Raw genomic sequence first — 24,779 nt, forward strand, 5'->3', positions numbered from 1 at the left:
AAATTACTTCAATAAAACATGTTTGAGAAAAAATGGGGGTTTGCGTCATCGAACACTTCCTGAGCACTCACTGCTTATCGTGTGCCTGATGCTGTATTTGCAGCATCTTGGAGGATGAAAAGTTGAATAAGACATGGTTGCTGATCTCAAGGAAGGTGTAGTCTGGTTATTCCAGTCCAGGGTGAAAAGTGTGATACAGAATGCTTAAGTGAACACATATGGGGGACCACGAATTATACAGGGGGTTAGGAAAAAACTTCCTGGGAAGGTGAATTTCGTGGACAAGTGGTAGTTAGATGAAAAAGGGAGGGAAGGCTCTTCCAGAAGAGAGAGCAGTGTGTTCAAAGATAGGGAAGCCTGAAACAGTGTTATTTAAGAAAAGCAAGTAACACCTGACTGGCTGCACTTGATTACCTCATTTACATCTGGAACAAAGGAAACCTAATTAGGTTAATGTTAATGTACTTGAAAGAATTAGCCATTTATTAGTATCATTTATTGGACTGAGTAACTTTCCATTAGACAAATCCTAGGCTCTTCACCTAAAATTGACCTGTGCACTAGTGCTGGGTGATTTCTTTTTTTTTTTTTACTTTTTTTTTTTCCAGCTCCAGAAGCTCTCTATAATTGTTATCTGAAAACAGCAAAATTAGTTGTTCCAAAGAAGATTATTTTAGAGCTCTCTAACCTTTTTCTACAGGGCAAAAGGCTGTCAATTTACAAGTAGTACTTTAAGAAGAAACTGGGCTCTATCTCCAAGGCGCGCGAGGACGAGGACTCTTCCTCCTGGCGTTCACGCTAATACAGGACCATGCTGGTGAAAAGCATCTGTCAAGAACCTAGGGAAACACAGTTAACATAAGGGTTAAGGTGGGTGGGACACAGAACAATTCTAATCACTCTTAGAGGCTTCAGAAGTTCATTTCAAAAGGTAATCTCTCAGTAAATGGAAAATTAGAACATCATCTTTTGTTTGCTCCCTTTTCTTCCACTGTGCTCTTCTTCTGTAGGTGTCATTTGGGGCAGGTGTGGGTCAGCCAATCCAGCCCCACTTCCTTCAGCTGGACTTGATTGAGTGCACCTCTTACACAATTTTCTTTGCCAAGAAAATCTTCTGAAGGTCCCCCAGGCGGACACTTGTTTTTCACGCGTCACTAGAAAGTTCTTGACAGTCAGCAAGCAAAAATAAAAGGGATTTCAGTTACTTCCTCAAAGACTTGAATGTTATTTCTCCTGAGAGAATGAAAACAGCTGGGAGCACTCAGATTATCTCCACCTTTTCTTCTCTGCCCCTCCCTCTTCTCATGGCTGGTCAAGATTGAGAAAGATAAGCCAGAGGACCACCAACTCTTACAATGGCTAAATAGGGAATATTTAGGTCACTATATAAGATTGTTTACCTGTGTATGTAATTCATAGTCAGGAAATCTGTCTGACATTCTCAAAAACATCATTATTTCTGAGAATTGAGAATGACATAACTTTTAGGGTTTTGCAAATATAATAAAATATAGACTCTATCTAGAGGGAGATTCCACCGTGATTTTCAGTTAGCTTAACCAAACAGGTAAACATGATCAGTCACAATGAGTTTTACAACCTCAATCCTTATTGATCAAACTACTTTGGGGATAATTTCTGCTCTTATAGTTGGGATAAATAAACATGGCATAAAACAGGGCAGGGCAGGGGGAAGCTTGAGAGAAGTAATAATGGAGACTAGGAAAAGAATTTTAATTCTAATTCCTTTTTTCCCTCACCCCAAGAACCAGATGAATTCCCTTTGCTCACCATGAAAACACATTAAATAAACAAACAAGTATCTTAGCCCTGGCTAAAGTAGACTACTCTGCTGATTCATATCTTCACCTGCACTGAGGCAGACGCTATGCTGAACAGGTGGCATAAAAAGATAAACCTGGGGTGGGATAGGGAGGGTGGGAGGGAGACGCAAGAGGGAGGAGATATGAGGATATATGTATATGTATAGCTGATTCACTTTTTTATAAAGCAGAAACTAACACACCATTGTAAAGCAATTATACTTCTATAAAGATGTTAAAAAAATAAATAAACAATAAAAAGATAAACCTACTTTGCTCCCTGGACCAGACATGAGACTGCTCCTCTCATAGTATCAATATCACTCCCACATAAGATCACCTTTATGTGTAAAAGTGATCCAATACACTCCGTTTAGAATTGCTTCCTTGCCCTTTGTCAGATGAAAGAGCTTCTTAAATATGGAATTCAACCAAGGAATCCACTTTATAACAAAGGAGAGGTAGCAGTGGGCACATGGCTGTGGAATCCACTGGACCTATCCCTTGGCAAAACACCCAGAAGCTACTGGCCTAATAAGCAATAGAGCAGCCTGTTGAAAGCTTGGCTGAATCGTCATCTTGGGGATGATACCCTATGAGGATAAAGTGCTACCCTCAAGGATGTAGTAATGCTCTAAATCAATCACCATTATATGGTGCTGTATCCCCAGAATACCTGGGAATGAGATCCAAGTGTGGAAGCAGGAGTGTCCCTGTTTACCATCAATTCCAGTGACCCACTTGGGGAATTTCTGCTTTTTCATCCTCACAACTGTAACCACAGGTTTAAAGGTCTTGGTTCTCAGAGGGGGGACATTTCTACCAGGGAACACAGCAGGAATATCCATTGAACTTTAGGCTACACCACCACCCAGGCACTTTGGGCCCCTCGTTTCAAGGACCAGCAGGCAAGAGTAAGATCCTGGTGGGCGTAATTGACTCTTACCATCAAGAGGCAGTAGGGCTACTGTTACACAGTGGAGGCAGGGAAGCATGTGTTTGGGGCACCCAGATAATCAACTTAGACATCTTTTAGTACTGCCTTGTGCAATTTTGATGACAAATGGACAAGAGCGGCAGGTGCAGCCTGAGAAGGGCATGGTAAACAGTAACTGGAACACATGGGTTTAGAGAGTCTGAGTCACTCCACTGGGTAAATCACCTAAACCTTCAGAGGTGCTAACTGACAGTGAGGAGGGAGAGGATGGCTACTAGTCGCAGCCTCAAGACCAACTGCAGCAGCAGGGGGGGGTTGTAGTTCATCTTACTAACCTTCCTCTTTATAAGTTTCCCAAGGAAAAATGGCACCCCAGTGTCCTGAAGGAACTGCTCCTTAGATTCGTGTGAAGGAAGTGGATCTGAGTGGCGCAAGGCATGGACCGTCCTGCATGTGATACCGCCCTGCCCAGAACACAGCTGCAGCCCTCTTAGGAATCGCTTCAGCTGAAGAGAACTGGTTTGCTGAAAGTCAGCCCCCTTCTGGGAAGCCAGCCTCCCCTGAATGATTGCTGCTCAGTCTTACTTTCTTTTGTTCAATAGGTGTTAATTAGAGTCCCTCCTAATAAACTTTCTATGCGCTAATCATCTCAGAGTCGACTTCCCAGGAAATCTTATCTTTGACAGTCTCTTTAGTGTAGATTGCTGTTTGAAGGAGAAGACACTAAACAAGTAAAATAAATTCATGACTTGTACTCTGAAGGAGATGAGCAAGATGCAGTAATAGCAAACACAGGGAAGGTATACTTGGAGAGGAGGTGACATTTAAGCCAAAAATTATACGATAGAAGTCATGGGAAGAGCAGGTAGGAGAGCGTGTCTTAGGAAGAGAAACATCTTGGATAAAGGCTCTTCCCAAAGAGCTTAGCCTGTTGAAGTACCACCCAGAGATCTGTAGTCCTTTTAAAGGATTTTTTTTCAAATGCAATGGGAGGCCTTTAAAGGGTTTTTAAGCAAGAGTGTAAAATGCTGTGATTTGTGCTTTTAAAAAATTCTCTCTGATAGTGAGGAAAAAGACGGGATGGGAAGAAACCATTAAGGAGGTCACTGCAACATCAAGAAACATGCCCACCCAAAGTTTGCCCCTTCCCTCCAAACCATGTTCCAGGTGCCCAAGACCCTGGAATTCCCAGTCCACTTCTAGGATCTGCATGGACCTCTTCCGTATATTCATCCCCCCTAAGACAGACTGCACACCCTTAGGGCCATGGGGTGCTCAGGGAGGGACTGTTGTAGGGCTTGGAAGTTGAGTGTCCCCAAGCATATGTGTAAAGCTCCTTGCAGTGTGAGATGAAGCCAGGATTGGAAAAGATGGGAGGTGAACTCTGGGACAGGGACCAGGATGGTACTCCCTCCCTGCTGTGCCAAGTTCCAATATGGAACCCCAAAGATTCCAAGAATACTAAATTCAAGGCTTGGCCATCCAGGTTTTTAAAAGCTGTATTTGTCAAGACACAATAGAATATATTTTATTCAAGTTGTTGGCTTGATTTTTAACTCATAAATTTTTAGACATATGATATATGGGCCTCCATTTGTAATTTTGCACTGGGTTCTACAAATGTTAAGGATGGGCCTAAAAGTCACATTCACCTACAAAGAAACAATACACATACAAAGCTGGCTTCTTATTACAAACAATAGATGCCAAAGATAATGAAATAATATCTTCAAAATGATGGGGGAAAATATCTGTTAATCTAGAACTTTCTATCCAGTTAAGCTAACATTCAAAGGTGAGGATAAAATAAAGACATTTTCAAACCAAGACTAAGAGAATTTCCCACTCACAGACCCTTGCAGAACGAAGAAAAATAAACCAAGGAGGAAGGATTAGAATGCAAGAATCAATAATGAGCAAAGAAATCAGTAGATACATTGGTAAATCTAAGTAAACACTGACTATAAAAAATTACTAATTTTTAGAGGGTAAACACAGGGTGAAACTAGGATATTACACAGCAATCACATTGAAGACGAAAGGCAAGATTCAGAGTTTAACATTCTAAGGTCCTTATGATGTTGCATATACAATGTTAAAAAATTTATCTATTAATTTTAATATTTTTAAGGAAAACATCTTAAGCAAATATGCAAAAAAGAAGGGAAAAAATGAATAGTTAGGATGGACTGAAAAAAGCAAAATAAGTTTAACCAGTAGTACATATAAAATCATCCTCATTTCAAAATGGAAAACCAGGCACCAATGTATTCTTTGTAAACTTCCTCTAACCGAAACCATTGACCATAAAATACCATCTCTGCCACTATTGTTCCCCAATTATAAAGTATTGTTCAGCTGTTGCTCTTCATTCTTATAAAACTCCATGGAAGATAGATACTAAAATGTTAGGGGGAATCTCATATACTTGGGGCTTTTATACCAGTGAGTCTAGTATCAATAACTATTTGCACAAAACTCTACACTTTTCTGTGGGCAATACCACAGAAGATCTCGAGGAGACCTTCAAGACAGCAGAGGAGTAAGATGTGGAGATCACCTTTCTCCCCACAAACACATCAGAAATACATCTACATGTGGAACAGCTCCTACACAACACCTACTGAACAGAAGACCTCAGACTTCCCAAAAGGCAAGAAACTCCCCACATACCTGGGTAGGGCAAAAGAAAAAAGAAAAAACAGAGACAAAAGAATAGGGACGGGACCTGCACCAATGGGAGGGAGCTGTGAAGGAGGAAAGGTTTCCACACACTAGGAAGCCCCTTCGCGGGCGGAGACTGTGGGTGGCTGAGGGGGAAAGCTTCGGAGCCGCAGAGGAGAGCACAGCCACAGCAGGGGTGCGGAGGGCAAAGTGGAGAGATTCCCGCACAGAGGATCAGGGCCGACTGGCACTCACCAGCCCAAGAGGCTTGTCTGCTCACCTGCCGGGCTGGGCGGGGGATGGGGGCTGAGGCTCGGGCTTCGGAGGTCAGATCCCAGGGAGAGGACTGGGGTTGGTGGCGTGAACACAGCCTGAAGGGGGCTAGTGCGCCACAACTAGCTGGGAGGGAGTCCAGGAAAAAGTCTGGAGCTGCCTAAGAGACAAGAAATTATTGTTTCGGGGTGCATGAGAAGAGGAGATTCAGAGCACCGCCTAAACGAGCTCCAGAGACTGGCGCAAACTGCGGCTAACAGCTCAGACCCCAGAGATGGGCATGAAACGCTAACGCTGCTGCTGCAGCCACCAATAATCCTGTGTGCAAGCACAGGCCACCATCCACACCTCCCCTCCCGGGAGCCTGTGCAGCCCACCACGGCCAGGGTCCCATGATCCAGGGACAACTTCCCTGGGAGAACACATGGTGCACCTCAGGCTGGTGCAATGTCACTCCGGCCTCTGCCGCCGCAGGTTTGCCCCTCATCCATACCCCTCCCTCCCCCCGGCCTGAGTGAGCCAGAGCCCCCTAATCAGCTGCTCCTTTAACCCCGTCCTGTAAGAGCAGGAACAGATGCCCTCAGGCGACCTACATGACCTACATGCAGCGTCGGGGCCAAATGCAAAGCTGAACCCCAGGAGCTGTGCGAACAAAGAAGAGAAAGGGAGATCTCTCCCAGAAGCCTCAGGAGAAGCAGATTAAATCTCCACGATCAACTTGATGTACCCTGCATCTGTGGAATACCTGAACAAACAACAAATCATCCCAAATTGAGGCGGTGGACTTTGGGAGCAACTGTAGACTTGGGGTTTGCTTTCTGCATCTAATTTGTTTCTGGTTTTATGTTTATCTTAGTATTTAGAGTTTATTATCATTGGTAGATTTGTTTATTGATTTGGTTGCTCTCTTCCTCCTTTATATATATATATATATATATATATTTCCTTTTTCTCTTTTTGTGAGTGTGTATGTGTATGCTTCTTTGTGTGATTTTCTCTGTATAGCTTTGCTTTTATCATTTGTCCCAGAGTTCTGTCTGTCCTTTTTTTTTTTTTATTACTGTTTTTAGCACTTGGTATCATTGGTGGATTTGTTTTTTGGTTTGGTTGCTCTCTTCTTTCTTTCTTTTTTTTTTCTTTTTTTATTACTTTTTAATTTTTTTATTTTTAATAATTATTTTTATTTTAATAACTTTATTTTATTTTTTTCTGTCTTTATTTCTTTTTTTCTCCCTTTTCTTCTGAGGCATGTGGCTGATAGGCTCTTGGTGCTCTGGCCGGGTGTCAGACCTGTGCCTCTGAGGTGGGAGAGCCAAGTTCAGGACACTGGTCCACTAGAGACCTCCTGGCTCCACGTAATATCAAACAGCAAAAGCTCTCCCAGAGATCTCCATCTCAATGCTAAGACCCAGCTCCACTCAATGACCAGCAAGCTACAGTGCTGGACACCCTATGCCAAACAAATAGCAAGACAGGAACACAACCCCACCCATTAGCAGAGAGCCTGCCTAATATCATAATAACGTCACAGACACCCCAAAACACACCACCAGATGTGGACCTGCCCACCAGAAAGACAAGATCCAGCCTCATCCACCAGAACACAGGCTCTAGTCCCCTCCACCAGGTAGCCTACCCAGCCCATGAACCACCTTAGCCACTGGGGGCAGACACCAAAAACAATGGCAACTATGAAACGCAGCCTGCGAGGAGACCCCAAACACAGTAAGTTAAGCAAAATGAGAAGACAGAGAAACACACAGCAGATGAAGGAGCAAGGTAAAAACCCACCAGTCCAAACAAATGAAGAGGAAATAGGCACTTTACCTGAGAAAGAATTCAGAGTAATGATAGTAAAGATATCCAAAATCTTGGAAATAGAATGGAGAAAATACAAGAAATGTTTAACAAGGACCTAGAAGAACTAAAGAGCAAACAAACAATGATGAACAACACAGTAAATGAAATTAAAAATTCTCTAGAAGGAATCAATAGCAGAATAACTGAGGCAGAAGAACAGATAAGTGACCTGGAAGATAAAATAGTGGAAATAACTACTGCAGAGCAGAACAAAGAAAAAAAATTGAAAAGAATTGAGGACAATCTTAGAGACCTCTGGAACAACATTAAACGCACCAACATTTGAATCATATGGATCCGAGAAGAAGAAGAGAAAAAGAAAGGGACTGAGAAAATATTTGAATAGATTATAGTTGAAAACTTCCCTAATATGGGAAACGAAATAGTTAATCAAGTCCAGGAAGCACAGAGAGTCACATACAGGATAAATCCAAGGAGAAACACGTCAAGACACATATTACTAAAACTATCAAAAATTAAATACAAAGAAAAAATATTAAAAGCAGCAAGGGAAAAACAACAAATAACATGCAAGGGAATCCCCATAAGGTTAACAGCTAATCTTTCAGCAGCAACTCTGCAAGCCAGAAGGGAGTGGTAGGACATATTTAAAGTGATGAAAGGGAAAAACCTACAACCAAGATTACTCTACCCAGCAAGGACCTAATTCAGATTCGACGGAGAAATAAAACATTTACAGACAAGCAGAACTAAGAGAATTCAGCACCACCAAACCAGCTTTACAACAAATGCTAAAGGAACTTCTCTAGGTAGGAAACACAAGAGAAGGAAAAGACCTACAATAACAAACCCAAAACAATTAAGAAAATGGTAATAGGTACATACATATCAATAATTACCTTAAATGTAAATGGATTAAATGCTCCCACCAAAAGACATAGACTGGCTGAATGGATACAAAAACAAGACCCTTATATATGCTGTCTACTAGAAACCCACTTCAGACCTAGGGACACATACAGACTAAAAGTGAGGGGATGGAAAAAGATATTCCATGCAAATGGAAATCAAAAGAAAGCTGGAGTAGCAATTCTCATATCAGACAAAATAGACTTTAAAATAAAGACTATTACAAGAGACAAAGAAGGACACTACAAAATAAGCAAGGGATGAATCCAAGAAGAAGATATAACAATTGTAAATATTTATGGACCCAACATAGGAGCGCCTCAATACATAAGGCAAATGCTAACAGCCATAAAAGGGGAAATGGACAGTAACACAATCATAGTAGGGGACTTTAACACCCCACTTTCACCAATGGACAGACCATCCAAAATGAAAATAAATAAGGAAACAAAAGCTTTAAATGATACATTAAACAAGATGGACTTAATTGATAGTTATAGGACATCCCATCCCAAAACAACAGAATACACTTTCTTCTCAAGTGCTCATGGAACATTCTCCAGGATAGGTCTTATCTTGGGTCACAAATCAAGCCTTGGTAAATTTAAGAAAATTGAAAATTGATATGATTATCAAGTATATTTTCCGATCACAATGCTATGAGACTAGATCAATTACAGGGAAAAGTGTGTAAAAAAATGCAAACACATGGAGGCTTAACACTACACTAGTTAATAACCAAGAGATCACTGAAGAAATCAAGGAGGAAATAAAAAAAATACCTAGAAACAAGTGACAGTGAAAACATGATGACCCAAAACCTATGGGATGCAGCAAAAGCAGTTCTAAGAGGGAAGTTTATAGAATACAATCCTACCGCAAGAAACAAGAAACATCTCAGATAAACAACCTAGCCTTACACTTAAAGCAATTAGAGAAAGAAGAACAAAAAAACCCCCAAAGTTAGCAGAAGGAAAGAAATCATAAAGATCAGATCAGAAATAAATGAAAAAGAAATGAAGGAAACAATAGCAAATATCAGTAAAGCTAAAAGCTGGTTCTTTGAGAAGATAAACAAAATTGATAAACCATTAGCCAGACTCATCAGGAATAAAAAAGGGAGAAGACTCAAATCAATAGAATTAGAAATGAAAAAGGAGAAGTAACAACTGACACTGCAGAAACATAAAGGATCATGAGAGATTACTACAAGCAACTCTATGCCAATAAAATGGACAACCTGGAAGAAATGGACAAATTCTTAGAAATGCACAACCTTCCAAGACTGAACCAGGACAAAATAGAAAATATGAACAGATCAATCACAAGCACTGAAATTGAGACTGTGATTAAAAATCTTCCAACAAACAACACCCAGGACCAGATGGCTTCACAGGAGAATTCTATCAAACATTTAGAGAAGAGCTAACACCTATCCTTCTCAAACTCTTCTAAAATATAGCAGAGGGAGGAACACTCCCAAACTCATTCTACGAGGCCACCATCACCCTGATATCAAAACCAGACAAAGATGTCACAAAAAAAGAAAACTATAGGCCAATATCACTGATGAACATAGATGCAAAAATCCTCAATAAAATACTAGCAAACAGAACCCAACAGCACATTAAAAGGATCATACGCCATGATCAAGTGGGGTTTATCCCAGGAATGCAAGGATTCTTCAATATACGCAAATCAATAAATGTGATACACCATATTAACAAATTGAAGGAGAAAAACCATATGATCATCTCAGTAGATGCAGAAAAATCTTTTGACAAAATTCAACACCCATTTATGATAAAAAAAAAAAAACCTCCAGAAAGTAGGCATAGAGGGAACTTACCGCAACATAATAAAGGCCATATATGACAAACCCACAGCCAACATCGTCCTCAATGGTGAAAAAATGAAATCATTTCCACTAAGATCAGGAACAAGACAAGGTTGTTCACTCTCACCACTATTATTCGACATAGTTTTGGAAGTTTTAGCCACAGCAATCAGAGAAGGAAAAGAAATAAAAGGAATCTAAATTGGAAAAGAAGAAGTAAAGCTGTCACTGTTTGCAGATGACATGATACTATACATAGAGAATCCTAAAGATGCCACCAGAAAACTACTAGAGCTAATCAATGAATTTGGTAAAGTTAGCAGGATACAAAATTAATGCACAGATATTACTTGCATTCCTATACACTAATGATGAAAAATATGAAAGAGAAATTAAGGAAACACTCCCATTTACCACTGCAACAAAAAGAATACAATACCTAGGAATAAATCTACCTAAGGAGACAAAAGACCTGTATGCAGAAAACGATAAGACACTGATGAAAGAAATTAAAGATGATACCAACAGATAGAGAGATATACCATGTTCTTGGATTGGGAGAATCAATGTTGTGAAAATGACTAACTACCCAAAGCAATCCACAGATTCAATGCAATCCCTATCAAACTACCAATGGCATTTTTCACAGACCTAGAATAAAAAATTTCACAGTTTGTATGGAAACACAAAAGACCCTGAATAGCCAAAGCAATCTTGAGAAAGAAAAATGGAGCTGGAGGAATCAGGCTCCCGGATTTCAGACCATACTATGAAGCTACAGTAATCAAGAGAGTATGGTACTGGCACAAAAACAGAAATATAGATCAATGGAACAGGATAGAAAGCCCAGAGATAAACCCATGCACATATGGTCACCTTATTTTTGATAAAGGAGGCAAGAATATACAATGGAGAAAGGCAGCCTCTTCAATAAGTGGTGCTGGGAAAACTGGACAGCTACATGTAAAAGAATGAAATTAGAACACTCTCTAACAACGTACACAAAAATAAACTCAAAATGGATTAAAGACCTAAATGTAAGTCCAGACACTATAAAACTCTTAGAGGAAAACATAGGCAGAACACTCTTTGACATTAATCACAGCAAGATCCTTTTTGACCCACCTCCTAGAGAAAGGGAAATAAAAATAAACAAATGGGACCTAATGAAACTTAAAAGCTTTTGCACAGCAAAGGAAACCATAAACAAGATGAAAAGGCAACCCTCAGAATGGGAGAAAATATTTGCAAATGAAGCAACTGACAAAGGATTGATCTCCAAAATTTACAAGTAGCTCATACAACTCAATATCAAAAAAACAAACAACCCAATCCAAAAATGGGCAGAAGACCTAAATAGACATTTCTCCAAAGAAGATATACAGACTGCCAACAAACACATGAAAGAATGCTCAACATCATTAATCATTAGAGAAATGCAAATCAAAACTACCTCACACCAGTCAGAATGGCCATCATCAAAAAATCTACAAACAATAAACGTTGGAGAGGGTTGGAAAAAAGGGAACCCTCTTGCACTGTTGGTGGGAATGTAAATTGATACAGCCACTATGGAGAACAGTATGGAGGTTCCTTAAAAATCTAAAACTAGAACTACCATATGACCCAGCAATCCCACTACTGGGCATACACCCTGAGAAAACCATAATTCAGAAAGAGTCATGTACCACAATGTTCATTGCAGCTCTATTTACAATAGCCAGGACATGGAAGCAACGTAAGTGTCCATCGACAGACGAATGGATAAAGAAGATGTGGCACATGTATACAATGGAATATTACTCAGCCATAAAAAGAAACGAAATTGACTCATTTGTAGTGAAGTGGATGGACCTAGAGTCTGTCATACAGAGTGAAGTAAGTCAGAAAGAGAAAAACAAATACCGTATGCTAACACATATATATGGAATTTTAAAAAAATATGGTTCTGAAGAACCTAGGGGCAGGACTGGAATAAAGACTCAGATGTAGAGAATGGACTTGAGGACATGGGGAGGGGGAAGGGTAAGCTGGGACGAAGTGAGAGAGAGGCATGGACTTATATACACTACCAAATGTAAAATAGATAGCTAGAGGGAAGCAGCCGCATAGCACAGGGAGATCGGCTCGGTGCTTTGTGTCCACCTAGAGGGGGTGGGATAGGGAGGATGGGAGGGAGACGCAAGAGGAAGGCGATATGGGGATATATGTATATGTATAGCTGATTCACTTTGTTATAAAGCAGAAACTAACACACCATTGTAAAGCAATTATACTCCAATAAAGATGTTAGAACAAAACAAAACAAAACAAAAAACACAGTCTCTCTCATCAAGTAGTTTACAGTCTGTTCAGGAGAAGCAAGCTCTATAAACCCACCTGAAAATAAACCCTACTATAGAAGAGAGCAAATGGTTAAGAGCCTTGGATTGTATAAATGTTACAGTTCAGTGTAAGTAGGATCCTTTCCAACCAGGATGTCTTGGAAGTCTTTGAATATGCGAAATTTGATCTGGGCTTTAAGAGAACTGGGAATAGGCATGAGCAAAAGTGTTAAAATATCGGAAAGTGTTGGAGCCAAGAAAAGACATTTTCAAGAAAGAAAGATAAGCGTTGTGTGAAGTACTAAGAGAAATCATTGAATGAATCATAACACTGAAGTCATCAGAAGGAAGAAACAATTTAAAATATTATTTACACAGATATAAAGAACAAACTAGTAGTTACCAGTGGGGAGAGGGAAAGGGGGTGGGGCAAAATAGGGGTAAGGGATTAAGAGGTACAAACTATGTATAAAATATACTGTGTATATAATACATAACCTACAGGGATATATAGTACAACACAGGGAATACAGCCAATATTTTATAATAGCTCTAAATGGAATACAGCCTTTAAAAATTGTGAATCACTATGGTGGACACCTAAAACTTACATGATATAGTACATCAACTATACTTCAATTTTTAAGATGTATTATTTTAAAGATAGCACCAACTTAAATTTTTAATTCAATTTTTCTTCTTTTATATTGTTAATTTTTTCCCCAAAGTGTATGTAGCAAATATAAATACAAAATACTGACTTTCTGCAAGTTACATAGGTGAACTGTTCAGATTTTTCCTACTTCTACATTCAACTTTATTTCTCTAGTTTTTTTTTTAAAAAAGGGGGGGCCCAAGTCTTGTATACTGCAGAAGAGATTTCCATACTATTGCTTGTGTTTTAGGCTCTTGGTCTGTATTATTAAGAGTCATGATATTGATAACATCTAATATTTATTAAACAGGTACTGTGCTAAGTGCTTTACATGCTATTTTAGTTAATGCTAGCTGCCATAACAGATAAATGCCAGAATCTCAGTGGCTTAACAAAATCGAAGTTTATTTCTCACTTACGTAAAGTCCAAAACGAGTGTTTCTAACAGGCATAAAGCTCTCCTCCACACCGTGCTTCGGGACCAAGTTTCCTTCCATTTCCTGAAGATCGTTGTCCTGACATCTTTAACAAGTAGCTTCCGGGGAAACTGCAGAAGTTCAAAGAACAAAGATCACAATGGGAGATTTTTGAGAGCTGAGCCTAGGAGTGACATGAATTTCTTTCTCTTACATTCCATCGGTCAGAATTCAGTCTTAGGACCACAATTAACTGCAGGTGACGATGTGAAATGTGGTTTAGCTGATTATCCAGGAAAAAAAAGAGATGATTTGGTGAACAGTTTGCGAGTCTCTGCCACACATACATTTTTCCGCGTTTAATCCTAACAACCCCGTTGGATATGTAGTATAATTTATAGCACTTTACAAGTGAGGAAACTGGAATTTGTGAAGTTCCTTACCTCACGGTTAATAAATGACAGAACTCAAATTCAAATCTAGGCAATCTAACTAAAAAACTATATTCCTTATCAAGTTAACTGCAATATGACTGAAATTCTTGTTACTGAAGAAGAATGTTTAGGCTTTTTTTAGTTATAGGAGAGGTATGACAATTTTAGAACTGTAAGTAACCCAAGCCCATCATTTTAGTGATGAAGTAATTGAGATCTAGAGGTAGAATGTCCTGTCGAAGGCTCAAATCACTGCTGTTCAGGTATCATACAACGTAAAGTACACTTTATAAGAAAATATAATCTTGACAAATTAATAACTTATGTCATACTTTCTAAAAGTTAACTTTCTAAAAAGATTTAACATAGTTAAATGCAAGCATTTAGATTTGCTGCTTGAAAAGGAAGCACAACACAGAGTAAGCCTGCCACCGCGTGGCGTGAGCCAAACTTAACATGTTAAATGTTTTATTCCCATTTATTGTGTTTGCTTCTAGTTTATTTATTAACCAACCTAGATTTGACACTGTCTTTGATACGAAATTCAAACCCAGCTATGGTAAATGCTATAGGTTTAACTACTTTTTAATTTCAAGATACATTTCTTCATCCAACTCCAAAAATAACTGCAATATTTCCGATCCCGCTACAGGGGTGACCAACTTTTAAAAGGTGGCCCAGGCACTTCCACAAGAGGATTACTTACTTCAGTGCTTCACAAACAAGGAAACAAATTCAACAATTAGTAGGATTTGTCTCAGTCCACTCAGAAGTGAATCAATGAGCCATATTAGAAGGCAGAGTTCCCAATCTTACAATAGGGATCTCCAAGGAGTGTTCAGGTATGGATAAAACACCCCTAGGAAGAAGGAGAATCAGAATTTATACAGGAGTCACCATTTCCTAGAGTTTTAGCTTAATATGTTGTAACACGCCAGGCAGACATTTTCCTGCCCTCTCCCTGCATTTATCAAAATAAAAATGGTATCTAAAGTTGTTTAAAAGGCAACAGATCTAGCGGGTGACTAAATGGAAATCCGGTATTGCTGCTGCCTCTAACACTTATTTCAAATGATTAGGGGTGGGGCATTGGTATTCATATCCTGATATAGTTTTTACATGTCCCTCTTTCCTTTCTTAAAGTCTTATTCCTACTTCTTTCTTTTTCTACCACGGCAAACTCTGAAATATCAATTTCACATATAACTCACCTGATGTGACTGGGGAAAGCAGTTAAAGGGAAGAAAAGTTTTCAGTGTTTGAGGGTTTAAAAAACCCCACATCTTCCCTTTCTCTTTTCTTTTTTTACTTTTTTGGATGGAGGGTTCATGAGAATAAGCCCACACAATGGTATGTAAATTTGTTATTCCTACCTAATGAGTTAATTGAGATGGGAGCATCAATTTAATCCAGTGACTGTGTGTCAGTATCTCTCTAGGGGAAAAAAAAAAGTGTGTCAACGGAAATCCAAGCTTCTCTACACTCCAGATTTCGCCCCATCTCCTCACCTCCTCCAGCCTCCACATCTTTCCCAAGCATAGGTATGTACCAACCTCAAGAACACCACTTAGGCAATGTTTGCTAGGGGCCAAAAGTATCTGAACAATCCTATGTTGTGTAAACACCCATTCTTTGGGGAATGCTCTGCCTTCCCTCCAGAGCAGCCATTGATCTCCCATCTTATCGATACCTGTGCAGCCACATAAGATTGGCCTGGGGAAGCTGCAGCACTCCCTGTTCTAGAAAGGTCTCCTGCAGATTCTGAAAATCTCTAGGGTCACATAATTTCACCTGTTTTAGTATTATACTTCTTATGGCCTTCTCAATATTTAATAAATTATTTTTAAAAATAGTAACAAAAGATAACCAAGGTAGACTTATATGTACTAACATGGAGAAATCACTGCAACATTGTTAAATGAAATGTTACAGATATCACAATTACATTAAAAAAAGACCTAATCAAACAAAAAAAATAATAAAATATCTGCTCCAAAATATGTGAGTATATTATAGAAATATCGCTGTAAAAATGTACATCAAACTGTGGGTTATCTCTAAGGAGGGGAGTAGTGATTTGGACGGTGAGCTTAGGAATTTCACCCTGTAGACTTTTATGTTGTTTGACGCTCATACAGAAAAATATATTCATCATACCTTATATAATGATTTTTAATAAAAGGAAGAGAGTTGAAGTAAACACTCTGTTGCTTGCTGCCCAGAGTGACAGTAACTCATCTGGGAAATGTAGTAAAGTCTCAAGTGCTGATCTGAGTTTCCGAGACGTGACCATCCGAGCTCCTTCCTAACCAAGTGGTTTTTTTTTCCTGTCAACTAAAAATACACTATCCAGTTCAGGAAATGTGGCTGACGGAATAGCAGCTGCCGCTGAGGACCTACTTTGCATATTAAAACAACCCTGGAAGATAAATAGCAAAACCTCCCTGTCATCAGTTCCTGTTTTGAGGCACGGCTGGAGCTCATCACACACGTCCGTCTTGGCCTCCATATTATCCTTCCTGCATATTTTCAGGAGACAGTCTCTGGCCACTGTTTCTTTTCCCCCTTAGTGTCAGGAAACTTCCTGCAAATATTGTAAAAGCAGAAGCTGAAGGAGCTTCAGTGCAGAGCTAACACTCTTCAGATCTTTCTTACACTGTTTCAGAAAGCAGATCACCCACTGCTGTTTCCTTTTCATGTGTTTTTTTGAAACGACAAAGATCAGCTGTCAAGATACTATTTATGTTCAGAGTGAGAGAGAGAGAGAGAGTAAAAAGAGACAGGCGCAAAGCTTTCCCCCGACTCTGCCATGTTCTTTACTCAGTTATAAAGAGATGGTGTTTCCAATAAAATGGAAACTCGAAACAGTGAAAAGTTCTGGAAGATGAGCTGTGCTGTAAATGTAAAACACAAGCCAGTTAAAGTGATAATACCTCAAAGTACAATTTGTAATGCAAAATAAAGACATTTAAAAAGAGTCTGGAATACTATATTCTATATGTAATTCTGTTACATGATGTCCTAGTCTCCATGTACATGAATAATGTTGACTTCTTCCATTCATATGGCATGCAGATGCATTTTGAAAGGTTTTTAAAAAGATAATGTAAAAAAAAAATAATGTGATAGACTGTACAGAGCACTGCTCATAGCTGCTCAGTAAAAACTGCACTGTAACTATAGAATATTAGAGCTGAACAAAATTTAGAGATGACCTAGTCCAACCTTCTTGCTTTACAGATGAGAAAACTGAGGTTCAGAAAGATTAAATAACCTACCCAAGGTAACACAGATAGAAAGTAGCAGATCTGGGGCTAGAATCCAGATCTCCTCGTTCTTCAACCTGCCTTCTTCCTTAATACATGATGGTGCCTCACTAACCCAGCCTCGCTATCCTGCCCTGTCTCTCATTTGCAAGATAGCAAGCAAGAATTACTGCAGCATTTCCACTGATTTCTTATCTTTGGACTCAATGACCAGGCTACACAAGCAACCAAGTGTGAGCACCTGGGACGTGCCTGCTGGCACACACACGCGTGTGCACACACACACACACTGTTAGCTCATGTTAAAGAGATCTTGGAAGAAAGCATGTATGTAAGAAGACAACCCTCTACCATGGAATGCTGGGGAAATGCAGTCGACACTGTTGCCCACCCAACACTATTCCCACTTTCTTCTCACTAAGAATAGTGCAATTGTATTCAGCTATCAAGAGACAGAGACAGTATGCTCAGAGGTGAACCCTGCCTGGTCAAATCAAGTCATTTCATTCTCTTGGACAATGAGATATCAGATAAAATTGACTGGGAGGCTCTGGGGGAATATTTCCTTCCTGATAAAATAAATACACACACACACATGCACACAAACACATGAGAAGACTGCCACCTTTCCCTTCTTCCTGCTTTTGAATTTGGTTGTGTGAGGATGAGAAGCTTGGTGTTGCTGCACCGAGGAAAGGAAACATCACCCAGAAGTTGATGCCAACACAGAAATGTGGAGAGAGACTGGCTCCCGGATGACACTGCTGAGCTGCTGAACCAACCTGGGACCTCCTCCCTCCTTACCTACGGTCGAGTGAGATCATAAGAAAACCTAGCTCAGCCACTTGCAGCTGAAAGCAGAGTTACTTTGCCTCTCTGAACCTCAGCTTTTTCTTAATAAAATGGTGATAACGATACCTACCTGGCACAGTGGTCAAGAGGAGGAAATGAGATCATTAAACGCCTAACATAAAGAACCCAGTAAATGGTGCCTACCAGTACCGTTACCATTCTCATCATTACATCAAAATCCTCAACAGTGGGAACGCTTCCTCTATTCCCCAATCTCTGCGGCACCTGGAAGCTTTTCCCCACAACAGTGTCTGGGGACGGTACATCCAGCTACCACCTCCTCTCTGAAGGCTGAGGAACTCAAAGCATGGGTGCTTTGAGCCTGGGAACTGGAGGGCTGGACAGTCTGTAAAAGAAAAAAAGAAAAAGAAAAATCCAACTTGTAAAATCAAGGCGTAACTCGTAGTGCAACATGATGACATATTGTCAGATCTGAGCAAGCCGTAAAGCGTTCATTTCTTCCGTCCTAGAAATACCAACTCTGGCAATTCAGCCAATGGAAATAATCCAAATGAAGAGAAAAACTTTATTCACAAAATCTTTAATTCAGCATTATTTTAGAATCATAGTATTTCTCCTTGATGTAATATAGTTATGAAGCCAACACAAAAGTTTTTAGTGGAGACTATGTAGGGGTAAGGCTGTGTAATTTTCTATATAGACTTAAATGAAATAAATCAGAATACGGACGGGTATGTACACTCTGGTTACACCCACGTGGAACAGCTATAATTAGGCCGGACTGTAACTGGCAAACCGATTATTAAGTGCAACGGAACACAAGAAATAAGGGGGCTGTGAATTGTTGAAGAAACTCTGGCCAAAAAAGGGAGGAAAGATGAGAAAATATGAGTGATAGTAGTGGGGCACACAAAGGGCATTTGTCTTCTCTCCACTAAGGCCATTAGACGGATTTCAAAATAATCCAGGCGGCTGAGCCCAGAGCTGAAGGCGCGGGCAGCAGAGATGCAGATGTGGGCCCGCAGCTGTGCTCTGGGAAGGCCTCCCATCAGGAGTCCCAGGCCTAGGACACTCCACGTAGGCACTGGGGAAGATGTACCGGGAAGTCAGCCCAGCTCTTCAGACGCTGTGAGGCAGGCACAGAGCATCCCAAACCCAGGATTTAGGGAACACAGGGAAGCAGCTTCCACAGGCCATTTGCAGAATAAATATTTCTTGTAGAATGTTTCCTATTGATTCACCCTCGGTTAGGAGAGCCTCATGTGTAGTGAAAGTACTAGAAAAGCATAGGCAGACAGAGTTCTGTGTTCTGGGAAGATCTGTGGAGGGCAATATATCAGCAATATTCCATGAAACCAATTGCCTAGGAAAAGCATGGAAAGGCACAGAGTTATCACAGATGTATCTCTTTAAAAGGTATATGAAAAAATACAATAAAAATATTTATATATTATAAATATCTTTGCAATTAGTATCTACTGTACCTTATGCCTGATTTAGATCTTCATACACAAAAATTCCCACCCACGATGAATGTGGAGTTTTAGGGTGGTTGACTTGCTCCTGCACCTGGCCCCTGTGCAATACTGAGCATATGGTGGGACACTGTTCTGCTCCAAGGGGGTCCATAGGACACTAGAAGCCAGAATTCATGAGGGTGAGACTGCACACTGCCTTGAAGGAACAGACTTCACTGATCAGACAGCAAGAAGCTGTACCCTCTGGCTGTCACCATCTATGACTTCTGATGTGGGGTCCCCCATTGTCATTCCACCTGGCTCCCCCATGACTGGTCCTCACTCATCCTTTCCTCTATCCAACTATCTCCTCCTATGGGAGGGGCCCCAAACAGCAACTCACCTTTTGTTTTACATAACACATATTTTACAATGTCCAATATTTTAAAATCAAGAAATGAAAATCAGAAATGATAGAATCTACCTGCCCACATGGTCTTGAAAGAAAATCAATATAATGCTTTAACTAAAAGATAAGGAATAAATAAAAGGAAGGTAAATGTAGTAAGAGAATCTCTGTTTCCATCATAAGTGCTCAGGCACAATCACAGCACCTAAACATAGAAATAATGTGGCCTCCTTGCCTGGTGGCGCAGTGGTTAAGAATCCTCCTGCTAGTGCAGGGGACATGGGTTCAAGCCCTGCTCTGGGAAGATCCCACATGCCGCGGAGCAACTAAGCCCGTGCGCCACAACTACTGAGCCTGAACTCTAGAGCCCGCGAGCCACAACTACTGAAGCCCGCGTGCCTAGAGCCCGTGCTCCGCAACAAGAGAAGCCACTGCAATGAGAAGACTGTGCACCCCGTTCGCCACGACTAGAGAAAGCCCGCAGGCAGCAACGAAGAACCAATGCAGCCAAAAATAAATAAATTAAAAATAAAAAAAATTTTTAAAAAGAAATACTGTGGCCTTACTGGCACCTGATACAGCATTTTCCTGTGTCTCATCAGCAACTTAAATGCCGCAGGCATTGCTGCTGTCAGAGATGTGATTTTTTAAAATGGTGAACAGCTCACGCTAAAACTCCAAACAAAACAAAGCTTTCCTCAATTCACAGAGTAGTGACATTTCTGGAAAACGTCATGTACGTGAAACGATGCAGAAAATTGTCTGGGTTTACATATAAAACAAAATTAGGTTCTAGGATCAGATAATTTTTACAAATAGTGGGCTTTTAAAACGACAGAAATGTCTGGGGCATTCGAAAGCTGAATTCAAATTCAAGAAACATTCTTTCTTGTGCAGAATTATCCTGGGCACTGTAGCAAGTCTAGCATCTCTGGTCCCCACGCACTGAATGCCAGCAGTGTGCACTCACCAAACTTTCCAAGTGCTGCCACTGGGAGTCACTGGTCTCAGTTTATCCCTCGACCTTGTGCTCTCTACCCACTTTCTCCAAGCCTGGGGAAAGCCTACCCATGGCCATACCTACCTGTAACCAGGTTCCCATAAACACACTGCACCTGTGGTAACCACCCCAAATTCAGATACACTGCTTAGGGCTCCACGGGAGTGCCTAATAAAGGATAGTCACAGATGGAGTTAAATGTCTGAGAGAATTTCCACTTTTAGCATGGTTGGAGTGTTGATTCCCACCACAATACCCCACTGGGGTATTTCACATGCCCCTCACATCACCCACTGGGGGTGGGGCTGCTGGCTGCAACCCCTCCCTGCCTCTCCCACTGACCCTTGACAGAGCCGATGCCTAAGAAAGTGATTAAGAGAAGGTTTACTCAAGAGATTAAATGCCTCAGAGTATGTTACCATTTGGGGAAAGAAAGAAAGGAAAACCATGAAAAACTAATGTATCATACTTGCTTACATGTGCACAGGCTGTCTCTGGGAAAATATCTAAGAAGCCGATGATGTGGGTTTCTTTTCCCAGGAAAGCACCTGCATGGCAGGAGGACAGGGGTGAGAGGGAAACTTCCTTGACACTTTTGTACCTTTTGAATTTTGTATGGAGAGCTTGAAAATATAAATGAATAAAACCTGATCTTCGGGGCTTCCCTGGTGGCGCAGTGGTTGGGAGTCCGCCTGCCAATGCACGGGACATGGGTTCGTGCCCCAGTCCGGGAGGATCCCACATGCCATGGAGCGGCTGGGCCCGTGAGCCATGGCCGCTGAGCCTGCGCGTCCGGAGCCTGTGCTCCGCAACGGAAGAGGCCATAGCAGTGAGAGGCCCGCGTACCGCAAAAAAAACACACACAAAAACCCAAAAAAACCCACCTAATCTTCGAAAGATGCAGTCCTTGGAAACCACTTACTTGGGTATTGCCAAGTTGAGAAAGTGAGAGACTAGAGAAAGATGAGGCTGTAACAGACAGACAGAAAGCCAGGTTCCCCCATGCAGCCCAGGAAAAGGACGGCTGGAAGGAGGAATTTGTCAGCGTTTCTCCAGCACTTTCCAGGGGAACAAAGCTCTGATTCTAGCACTTTCTCCCTTTGAACCTAACTGTAGAGAGGAGAAAAGAAAGCCGTCACCAGGCTCTGTTCCATGATAAACAGTCCCTTAAAATCCACCAACTTTCCATTGTTTCCAAACAGCCTGTTGGGACGCAGTTTCCACGGTTGATGTACTCACCTGTGCATTCGCCATGTCTCCCCTCCTCCCACACCTTCTCCAGGTGTGCTGCATGGAAAACTGGTCCCTGATCTTGGGCCGAATAGATCCCATTGGAAATGTAAGAAATAGCATTCTGGCCTATAAATAATTTCTTTGTGAGTGCAGAGAGTATGCCTTGATCCTCCGGGCCTGAATATCTGCCCAAGAATTGGCAAAAAATAGATTTCTAAACTCGTTCTCTGAACCATGGGGCGCTATCCAGTGGCCATCATGGGAAGTCCTAAGTTCTAGGGACAGTAGAGGTGGGGGCCCAAGACCCTTGTCTCTCCTGGTATCAGTGAGCCCAGCAGAGACACCCGTCTTTATTATAGTTCTAGAAGCTGCAGTCACAGGCTTACAGAGCTGCATGTCCCTCTCCAATCACGCCTCTGTTTTTGATGGCTCCCCTTCCCTTATTTCACAGTACTAACCTGGGACTAGGTCCCTGATGTGAGTAATTAGTGATGTGCCTTAACTTATGTAATCCTCCCAATAACCCTTCAAGTTAGGTACCACAGTATTAGCATCATCTCCATTTTACAGATAAAGAAACAGAGGCACAGAGAAATTCAGGAACATGCATGAGGTGACACAGCAAATAAGTAGTGGAGACCAAGTGTGCCCCCAGATGGTCCCAAACCAAAACCCACTCTGTTACCTTCTGCTCTTCATTGCCTCCCAGGTCAGCGGCCCTTCTATCAGCAGCCGTTCTATAGCTCCCCACACGAAGGCGTCCAATGAAAAGCTTTCCTCCTTGCTGAGCCAAAGGGATGGGGTTGGAATGTACAGGGGTAATTCGGGCCACACAGCCTCCGGGTAGAACTAGAGCCCCATTCAACGTAATCGCTGTTTCCTTGCTTCTCACCTTCTCCAGATTATAGGGACCTTAGCCCTCAGGAAAGGCTCCTTTATTTCCAGGGGAGACTGGTCAGTGCTCAGGGGTCCTCCCCCTGAATGCCTGTCTAGACCCTAGAGGGCGATGTTTCTCTAAGAGCCTGACTGTCAGTACCAAAGCCGGGCTTCCAGATGGCGTGCATGCTGGTCCTGGGGCCCCAGGCTTCCCTGGAATCCTCAGGGCAGGAGGCAGGGGGAGTGCCTCTCCCTTCACTGTGTCACCTGGGGGCACTTAGCACCCAAGCAGCCTGGTATGGTGCCTCTGAGCCCCTCAAGTCAATGGCTTCTTCAGTCTGCCAGACTCCCTTCTCCCCTGGGCTCAGACAAGGGGAACCAGGGCCAGAGTATCATCCCTGGCCCCTCAGCCCCCACGCACACCTTATCCTTAGCCCGCTATATCCTTATCCTCTGCTGGCCCCAATCCTCCTACAAAGTCCTGGCAGATTCCTTGCAGGATTCCCACTGATTTGTCAGGCAGGCCTGGACAGGGCTGGGTCACGGCTTCATCTAACTGCCCAGCACATGCGTGAGATGGACAAGCCCCCCTCCAGACAGTCCTTTACCGCTTTGAGACTGTGCACTTCCTTATAAAATCCAGTTTTAGCAAGAACCCTGCTAAGTCTGTTTAATGAGAATTTCCACCCTCGATATCTGACCAGGTTCCTCATTCTCCACCAACCCCCAGGTGATGTCTGATCACCCTGGCCTGTCTTTAGTGACGACTCTGTTAGGTCAGTTTAGCCAGAACCCCCCTTTCCGATGATGTCTCTTACTAATTTTCCATCCACTGACACCACAGCCCTAGGCTCCTTGGCTATAAATCAACAGGACACAGTGGCGCCCGGGTTTCTGATTTTTCCCAATCGCTTCCTCCTATTAAAATATAGCAGCCTAATGACAACCGTTACAATAAGGTGTTTGCCATTTGCAAAGCACTTTCTCCATGAGTAACACGACATGGTGAAAGAGAAAGAGACGAATTATAAATCTCAGCAAGACCATGAGCAAATAATGTACCCTGTCTGAGCCTGTTTCTTCGTTGGTAAGATGAGAGAATCACACGCCCCAACCTGGTTCTTGACATTGTAATGAAAGAATGTGCCAGAAAGGAGAACTGTCATTGGTTACGAGAGCCAAATCACTGGAGCTCCAGATGCAAATCAGAATCTGCTACAGAAACAAGGGCTTCTGACTGGCCAACTTTTTCAAAATTCTATTTTCTGAAGGCATCATTTTTACTGGGAGAAACATAATTACACTGTTCAAGAAAAAAATTTAAGCAATGAGCTTAATCACGCATAGTTCTACCCATTAACACAACTTTTTGATTTTTATGGTTTACCTTCAGTATATATATATATATATATATATATATACCTATTTTGGTTTACCTTCAACATTTAAACCTATTTTTTAAGAATGTTTTAATCCTACTTAGGCAGTTTTTAAGCACATATAGTTCCAAGCAAATGAAAGAATCTCCAGGCACCAGAAACACACTGAGGCATGAGCTGAAGGAAGAGGTCTGATTCTCAGATTTCTCCACCGAGGGGATCCCAGGATTGTGAGAGGAACAGCAGGAGATCA

At 41.5% G+C, this 24,779-nt stretch overlaps 2 protein-coding genes across 2 annotated transcripts in view; both read right to left on the minus strand.

Annotated features, from left to right (window-relative positions):
* RCBTB1 (RCC1 and BTB domain containing protein 1) overlaps positions 1–812 on the minus strand; it is a 52,737-nt gene extending 51,925 nt beyond the window's left edge. Inside the window, exon 1 of the mRNA XM_067713940.1 lies at positions 689–812. The gene's annotated coding sequence lies outside the window, so the exon portion shown is untranslated. The remainder of the gene's footprint in view (positions 1–688) is intronic.
* The window catches only part of EBPL (EBP like), a 94,586-nt gene continuing 70,288 nt past the window's right edge, over positions 482–24,779 (minus strand). Inside the window, exons 6-10 of the transcript XR_010937097.1 lie at positions 18,356–18,557; positions 15,467–15,527; positions 14,800–14,952; positions 13,663–13,790; positions 482–839 (exon numbers count right to left, since the gene is read on the minus strand). The gene's annotated coding sequence lies outside the window, so the exon portion shown is untranslated. The remainder of the gene's footprint in view (positions 840–13,662; positions 13,791–14,799; positions 14,953–15,466; positions 15,528–18,355; positions 18,558–24,779) is intronic.

The sequence above is a fragment of the Pseudorca crassidens genome, chromosome 18 (assembly GCF_039906515.1).
Source record: "Pseudorca crassidens isolate mPseCra1 chromosome 18, mPseCra1.hap1, whole genome shotgun sequence".
NCBI lineage: Eukaryota > Metazoa > Chordata > Mammalia > Artiodactyla > Delphinidae > Pseudorca > Pseudorca crassidens.